The sequence below is a fragment of the Peromyscus maniculatus genome, chromosome 22 (assembly GCF_049852395.1).
Source record: "Peromyscus maniculatus bairdii isolate BWxNUB_F1_BW_parent chromosome 22, HU_Pman_BW_mat_3.1, whole genome shotgun sequence".
NCBI lineage: Eukaryota > Metazoa > Chordata > Mammalia > Rodentia > Cricetidae > Peromyscus > Peromyscus maniculatus.
In genome coordinates, this window is record NC_134873.1 from 41,326,809 (window position 1) to 41,335,544 (window position 8,736).

The 8,736-nt window shown below is 48.0% G+C and overlaps 1 long non-coding RNA gene across 2 annotated transcripts; it reads left to right on the plus strand.

Moving 5' to 3' along the window:
• The first annotated feature begins 416 nt into the window (after nt 1–416).
• On the plus strand, nt 417–8,209 carry LOC121825054 (uncharacterized). Of its 2 annotated transcripts, XR_013047059.1 has the most exons (4): nt 445–667; nt 980–1,336; nt 3,585–3,732; nt 5,358–8,209. It is a non-coding gene; the product is annotated as an uncharacterized LOC121825054 (long non-coding RNA). The 2 variants fall into 2 exon arrangements; XR_013047058.1 differs by lacking the exon at nt 5,358–8,209 and having other exon boundaries at nt 417–667; nt 3,585–4,469.
• The last annotated feature ends 527 nt before the right edge of the window (nt 8,210–8,736 follow it).

Genomic DNA, 8,736 nt, shown 5'->3' on the forward strand with positions numbered 1-8,736 from the left:
TCTGCTGGGGTATTACAGACTAGAGGCTGCCAGAATGTGGGGCAAGTCTACCTCTTTACAAGCCAGAAGGACTTGTAGGCCTGGTGCTGGATTGTAAATGTATCACCTCCCCCGTGGGGCTCAGCCAGAAGGTCTGGTGCTCATGGGCACCAAGCCCATCTTGGTCATGGGAATCCGACCTATGAAGACACTGGCCAGAGGACAAGGCCCTGGGCTCAAAGCGAGTTGGCGCGTTGCTCTAGGAGGCCTGGCCCCTGGTCGTCCTGGGAAGTGTGAGGGCTTAGCTCCTAAATGAGATTGCTGGTGTTGACAGCCGGAGGCCAGGGATCTGGGGCCACTTGCTATCTGGGAGCCAGTGGTCCTGGTGTATAAGAGGCACCCTCTCCAAGATGGGGGCTCTGGATTCTGTAGATACCCACTTAGCCCCCCCCGAGGGCTCCTGGAGTGTCAGACCCGTCTCATGGCACCGGTGGGCTTATCAGGTTGAATTGAGTGCTTCTGGAGTGTGGACAGGGCCAGAGGAAGGCCAGCAGCTCCGGGCTTCCTGCCAGGCAGCTCAGGGCCCAGAAGAGCCTAGGAGTCACGAGATACTTGCTCTCACCCTGCAACCAGCTCCAGTCTGCTGGGTCAGGGTGCACACTTGGAGCCAGGCAGGCTGAGCGCCCAGGTAAGTGAGTACTGTGGGCAAGGGGCTGGGTTCCTTGGACTTGGGCCTTCTTACCCTTGCAGCAGGGTAACGAAGCCACCTCCTTCCTTCTTGCTGCAAGGCTGGCTTAGAAAAGTCCCGAGGGATGCACCATCATTTCAAGGGAGAGGAGAGAAGAAAGGAAAGAGAGGGGAGGAGAGAGAGAGAAGGCCAAGCTGTTTTACATTGCCTGAGCTTCCTGCTCTAGCCAGATATCACAATTAAATACTATTGACCCAGCACCGCCAAACTTGCTGGCTCCGACTTGAATTTCTGTTCTGTTTTCAAATCCAGAACTGAAGAACACATCTCCTTGAACACTGTGTCTTTTAGCCCAGTCCTCTTGGCCTGTGAGCTTCAAGCTTGGATCTAGCCCAGGATTGCCAAGGTCAAGTGACGATTTCCTTGACTCCAGAAGAGAACACTCGAGGAGAGGAAGCAGAAGGCTGCAAAGGACCAGGTGTGGTGGAAAGGGAAAGCCTCCAGGAGAGCGCTTCCTGTCCTTCAGCTAGCTCCTGCTCTCTCTGCCCTCTTCTGTGTGTGTGCACAATCGTATCTGCATCACATGCCTAGGTGCCGCCCGCGGTAGTTCACACAGCCTCAGTGGGGGAGCATTTCTGCATCTGGCCACAGCGAAAACTAAATGGAGAGGTGAGGCAATTATTCCAGCTCTTTGGGTCTGAAGCTACTTCCACCTAAAATAACCAGATATAATTGAGGTCAGAGTGGGTGGTCCATTCTGCTCGAATTACCCACGTAATTACCTCAATTTTCCCCTTGCCTTTGTGTATGAGCCAAAACATTAATGTCGTCCAGGTCACAGAACACAGATAGAAATAAGCCACATAAATAAAGACAGAACTTCCCAGCCCAGTCTCCCTATGGTAAGCCTCATCTTGTATTTTATGACAGTATTTTTCAAGCAACAGGTATGTGGTGGCCCAATGCATGTGTTGGGGATACCATGAGGATAAAGAAAGCATGGTTTTGTCCAGCTGGAGCATAGATTTTAGTCAAGAAAAAGACAAAAGTCAGTAAACCAACATCTACAATGATTATAAATTATAGTGAGGGTGAGAATGAATCCAAAAACTTCTGTGCAATTGTAGGTAGCAGTACACACACACACACACACACACACACACACACACACACCAAAGAAGAAGAAAAAGAAAAGACTATAATTAGCCTTGTGGGGTGCAGGATTTCTCACCTGTGATTGTCCCCTCTTTCAGTATAGCTAATTATTTAACTATCCAACCCCAGTAACTCCTTTCCATGTTAAAAGCTCTCCAGAGTATCAAAGAAGCGGGTATACAGAAAAAAAAAAAAAATCACTGACTCCCACATGAAAAGCCCTGAGCCATATGGCCTTGGTAGCTGGATGATTTCAAGTATGTTTCTGCAGTCTCATTTTTCTAATCTGTAAAATGGGCATAAAGACGAAGAAGATCTTGGGTAAAAAAAAATGCTCTGCAAGTGGTGAAGTTCTAAATGGAGAAAGTGGCACTGACTAAGTTTGTCTGCAATGAGGTCAGTGAATCTGAGAATGAAGGTAGCCCATGCCCCACTAATTAAAAAGAAAGGAATAAAATGGAAGGGGAGGCTAAAGGAGAGGAAGGGAAAGGAGAAGAATAAAGAGGGGAAGGGGCAGGAAGGGGAGAGGAAGGAGGGGGATTGAGGACTGATGAGAGAAAGATGAAGGACTGAGAAACTACCGGGATTATGAATTTCCCCCACCTGAGCAGCCAGGATGAGAGAACGGACGGATGGAGACAGAAGGAACCGTGTTGGAGAAGGTACAGTATAATGGAAGGCGGCACACTGCGTCCTTTACCTATGTGCCACTCACTGGGGTGCGGACGGAAACAGCAGGGGGGTCCAGAGAGATGGAACTCATCCCCCTGGGTAGAACCAGATAGAGACAGCCCACCCAGGACACAGTGCCTGCTTTCCAGTCACACAGGGGCTTCCATCTTGGGCTGAGATGGCTTTTTAAAGGGGCTGAAAACGGAGAGCGTTGACAATTACCCAGGTATTTTGATCACCAAGGACCCTGAAACCAGATAAACAGTCTTTTCTTTTCTTTCTTTTTAAACTGCCACAGCAATAGCAGCCCCTGTAACTTGAGCTCATGCTGAATCACACTGTAAGGATTCCACTGCCCGTGTCCCCTTGACCGTCCACAACAACACTACATCATAGCCTCATAGGATAAGAAAAGCGAGGCGCTGGGCCATTAAGGAAGTTGCACAGCTCATCTTGCCGGGAGCTGGGGGTTTCCATATCCACCTCCACAATGCAATAGCCAGGCCAGGAGAGAGTTCAGAGCTCTGAATTGGAGGCTCCGAGTCTCGATCGGGACTGGCTTGGGAAATGTTGCAGACGGTTCTTTTAAAAGGGAGAAACAGTCCAAATCACAGCAGTCAAAGAGGTCATTAGTCAAGTCTCTACAGATGCAAAGTCTTTATATATATATAGTTTGGGTGACTTGCCTCAGGCGATAGAAGTACGCCTTGGGTAGTACGGCCCCAAGGGAAAGAGAGGAAGGATAATGGCTTCAAATTGTGGGGTGCTACCTGCCAGGAGTGGTCAGTCACTGGGGTCACTAACTGAGCAATAACCAGAAGTTTCAAAGAAATGAAATATAATCAAAGAGTAAATAGAGCTATGCGTGCCCATATTTCCTGGTTCTTTTCAGTTGCGTGTGTCTACGCCTACGAACCCTGTGTGTAAATGTCTCTGGGCCACCACAATAGCCTTAAAATGCCGCTGGACTAGGGAATGAGCACGGGGGAGGAAGACCTCGGGGGAGTGACAGGAAGCTTGGGCAAAATCCAACATTTGCTCCTTGATGCTAGCAAAACCGTTTTGAAATAACCACTGGACCTATTTTTAGGGCTACCAAAATTACCTCCTACTTTGATCTCTAGCATCGACCAGGATGGCTCCTCCACAGGCTGGACGCTCCTCACTAGCACATGCTATTCCCGTGGGCCAGACAGAGGCCCAGGGAAGCCATCACACCGGAAAGAGGCAAGAGCCAGGTATTTATTTCGCTCAACCCCATCGCTATTTCCCGTGTTCGACTTCCTTCCCTGCCTGGGAATGAGAGCAGGCTCATGGAAATAGAGACCAGCATCCTTCATAACAGGATGTAGCAAGGGACCACACACAGCTCTCTGGATCAGGACTGATTCGGAGCAGGGCTGGCTGTCTCTGGGGGCATTTCACCGTTGCGGGACACCTTAACCCTTCAGAGAGCAGGAGGCACTTCGAGGGCTCACTTTGGCATGCGTGTGCATAGGTGCACACTCGTGCGTGAGAGATGAGCAAGAGAACATGTGAGGAAGAAATCATAATCTTGTAATAAAGCACCTGAAACCCCCCTGTCTGGGTCATGGTGGGAATGGCAAGGGTCCCCACGAGTGGTTAGCAGAAGCATGAACTTCCATCTTTCCATATGTAGGGGGACAGTAGGTGTGAAGGTTGGGAAGACAGTGGGAATAAACTATTTCAGCAGAAATCATACAAAACATAGTTTGAACACATTATAATTGAGAAACTCGGCGAGAATAGAAGAATGATTTGGCCGTGTTGTGTAAAAGTACTCATACATTAGCCGGGCGGTGGTGGCGCACGCCTTTAATCCCAGCACTCGGGAGGCAGAGCCAGGCGGATCTCTGTGAGTTCGAGGCCAGCCTGGTCTACCAAGTGAGTTCCAGGAAAGGCGCAAAGCTACACAGAGAAACCCTGTCTCGAAAAACCAAAAAAAAAAAAAAAAAAAAAAAAAGTACTCATACAGTTCCTTTAAGGAACTGTTCATCACGGCGGTCTAATTTCTGTCGGCTCAGTACTGACCTGCGCCTCGTGGAGTGTTAGCTTGGCTTTGTTGGATTACATTAGGCTCCACTCACACATGATCAGCCTTGACTGAGTGCCGCTGCCCCCAGTGGAGGGCTGCTGCACTCACAGCTTAAAGCAGTGGTTCTCAACCGTCCTAATGCCCCGCGAGACCCTTTAATACAGTTCCTCGTGTTGTGCTGACTCCCAACCTTAACATCATTTCATTGCTGCTTCATGACTGTAGTTTTGCTACTGTTATGAATCACAGTGTGAATATCTGCTATGCAAAGTGAGGAGTCCGTGACCCACAGCTTGAGAACCACAGATAGAACATCACTGAGAGAGCGTGGGTGCTTTATGAAATGTGTGTGTCTCTTCAAAGTCCATGTGTTGAACCAAAAATGATGACACATTTTTTTTTTTTATAATCTCAGCCCTTCAGAGACTGAGGAAGGAGGGTTAGGTGTTCAAAACTAGCCTGGGCTGCATAGCGATAACCCCCTCAAAAAAAATAAACAAAAAAATAATCCACACACAGATCATGTATTGAAAACTTAAATTGTAAATGTCTTACATTGATTCTGCTTGGAGGAAAATATTTGTGAGGTAATTGGGGTAAATGAAGTCTTATTAGAAACTATTCCCCACCCCCGTGGTGGCAATAGTAATTATTATATAAGAACAACAGCACACTTTTTCTCTCTTGCTATCTGATGGCCTCTGTCCTGTTATGATGAAGTCAGAAGGGCTTTTCATGCTGGCACCTGGTGGATGGTCTAGCCTCTAGAACGTGGGAACTCAACCTCTGTTCTTCATAGTCACACAGCTTGGAAACTCTGTTGCAGCAGCAGAAATGGGTGAAAATAACAGTGGATCCTGAGATCTAGTTCTGGTTACCGCTTAGAGGACAGCCTACTTAAACAAAGAAGTGAGCGGTCAGACAATGCTGCCGGCCAGAGATGAAACAAATGTTCAAGCAGCTTGACTCTGAGACAGTTCATGCTGTGCACAACCCCCCCACCCCCCCCCCACACACACACCCTCTGCATCAGATTTTCATGAGAAGGAAGTCTCAGAAAGAAATTCCCCAGAGAGATTCGGGGAAGCTATGAAGCATTGCCCTGAGCTCCCTTGCAGCTGAAGACACATCAGAACCATCTGGAAAGCCCAGGGCCCAATGAGTGAGACATACCTGCGTTCTAATCCCAGGTATCCTCTTTAAAACTGTGTGTGGGATAGTTTCATGTCAACTCGACACAAGCGAACGTCATCTGAGAGGAGGGAACCTCAATTCAGAAAATGCCTCCATAAGATGGGGCTGAAGCAAGCCTGTAGGGCATTTTCTTAATTAGTGATTGGTGGGGGAGCACCCAGTCTATTGTGGGTGGTGCCATCCCTGGGCTGGTGATCCTGGGTTCAATAAAAAAGCAGGCTGAGCAAGCTGTGAGGAGCAAGCCAGTAAGCAATGTTCCTCCATAGCCTCTGCATCAGGTCCTGCCTCCAGGTTCCTGTCCTGACTTCCTTCCATGATGAACAGTATAAGACAAATAAACCCTTTCTTCCCCAAGTTGCTTTTGATCGTGGTATTTTATCACAGCAATAGTAACCCTGACTAAGACGCTTAGCCTTTTCAACTTCATTTTTTCATCTCTGCAAAGTAGGTATAGAACTCCTGCCTTCTAGAGGACTAGAGGAACTATGGGCCAAAGCTGCTGGCCCAGAGCTGAGACTATCAACTCAGAAGAGATCTGCCCTCCTTGCAAGGGTCCTTGTTGATTTAGAGTTGACCATTAGGGCAGAGACTCCTCACCATTTGTTCCCTTGGGCTTTCTGTGTTTGGGGTGGTGTCTTGGCTGCCAGTGCTCCTACCCCAGTGAGACCCAAGACCTCTTTTCCTCATAACACGGCCTGAGGGGGTGCTCTCCGACCCTGGCAGGCACAGACTTGCTGCCATGGCTCCAAAGTTATTGTGGCTTGGAAAGAATCTCTGGCATGTGTCATGTCGTCTCCCGCAAGCTATGATCCATGGTGTGTTGGAGAAGTGCTTTGTTCTGGGGCCAAGAGGTCACTTTATAGAGGGTCACCCATAAGTCTCCCCATTGAGCTGCTCCCCTTGGCCCTCTCTCCTCTGCTCCCCGTTCTGACACCATCTGCTACATATCACAGATACCGCCTGGGAGACCCAGCCGCTGCCTTCTTGCTGGAGACCCAGACTTGTGCCTGAGTTTGGAGGTAGCTTGTAACTGGCTGTGGCTACGAGTGAGACCAAGGCTGGGAGGGAAGGTCCGTGGAAAAGTGACCAAGCAGGACTAGAGCTGCCCTGAGGAAGGGCTGGTGGGGGGACAGGGACAGCTCCCAATCCAGGTTTTCTGGATTCAGCTGCTCAATTGTTTTGGGACTCTGAGCAAAGTGTCTCCCTCTCTGGGGTTCGGATTCTTCACTGGTGAAATAAAGATATCAGGCCTTTTCTAAACTTCGTCTGGCTTTGTTATTTCTAGGCTACACATTCCTGGGATTTCTATTAGGCCTACATTTCTATAAACCAGAGCACAGTTCAGCAGGTTTGAGTAGATGAGATGGACGACAAGCTGGGGAAGGAGGCAGAGGAGGTAAGAAATAATTGCAGGAGTAGGACTTTCCCAGCCCGGAAATCTCTGGCTTTACACTGCCATCACCTTTTTTCGCCTTTAATTGGATTGATTTTCTATCTCAAGCCCTCATTGTAGCAAGTGCAGAAACACTAGCATAGTCATTTCCAGGTAAAATCCAGCACTAGAGACTTTCTCAATCCTTTCAGTATTCAGCTGTGTTAAATTCAGGCTCGCCACCCCCGCTATATCTGTTCCCGGACACTGAGGCTAAGGAAAACTATATCCTTGCTCAGTCTGCCCTGGATTCCTTTTGTCAAACAGTGACATATCCCTGTTTGGGCCTCAAATATGACCCCTTTCCAAGTTGATATAGATGCCATTCTCATCCAGCCCCTAAATGAATGGTCAATGCCAGAGCATCCTGTCTGCTCCATGTCCTGGCTCCTGCTGATGCCTCTTTGCAGACTTATAACTTCATTACCATGTTCGAGGCTCACATACACTTCTGTATCTGTCCCTCTTCTCACTGTTGTGACAAAATACCCAATGAAAGCAAGTTAAAGAAGGAAGGGAGGGTTTTGTTTGCTCACAGTTTAAGGGCACAGTCCATCACAGTAGGAAAATCATAGTGGCATGGGCATGAGGCATCAGGTGGCCCCTACAGTCAAGAAGCAGAGAGACATGAAGGCTGGTGTTCACCTTGCTTGCTCTTTAGTCTGGGACACTCAAATTTAGGATGGCTCTTCCTATCTCAATTAACCTCATTTAGAAAATTCTTCCCAGATGTGCCCAGAGGTTCGTTTCCATGGTAATTCTAAATGCTGTTGAGAGTCTACTATCATATGGCCCCCAGGAGAGCCCTGGGAAACCTACCTGCTTGAGGATAGGGAAGGACAGAAAGATGGAGGCTGGGTGTCCTGTGCCTAGGCATAACACACTGCCTCTTCTACACCAGGGACTAACTCTATAATGCTTCCCCAGGGAAACAACACAATTTTCCTTTTGCCTGAACCCTATCCTTGTAGGAGTCTATCTGCCTTCCCTACCTCCCTCTACCTCCAGGACTCTCTAGATCAGTGGTTCTCAACCTTCCTAATGCTAGCACCCTTTAATACAGTTCCTCATGTTGTAGTGACCCCAACCATAAAATTATTTTCGTTGCTACTTCATAACTGTAATGTTGCTACTGTTATGAATTGTAACATAAATAGCTGAGTTTTCAGATGGTCTTAGGTCATCCCTGTGTAAGGACTGTTCCAATCCCCCAAAGGGTCACAACCCACAGGTTGAGCAGCACCTCTCCAGATGCTCTGATGCTCTGAATTTGATCCCTCTTCTGCAGATGACAGAATATTGATCTGAGTCGAGCAGGACATGGGGAGGACAGATTAAAAGTGAAGTGCCTTTGATAATGGCATAGAATTGCTAATAGCCTTATTTTTTTAATCAAATAATCAAAGTCTTCCACAGTTAAGTTCAATGTACAAACCCTTCCCATAAACTTTAAAAACCTTCCTCTTCCTCCTTATAGCCCATTTCAATGCTCTTCTTGTGACCCCTCCCCTACCTGTAACTTTCTTCATTCAGCTGAACCTCTGCATTTTTAGTTGCTTG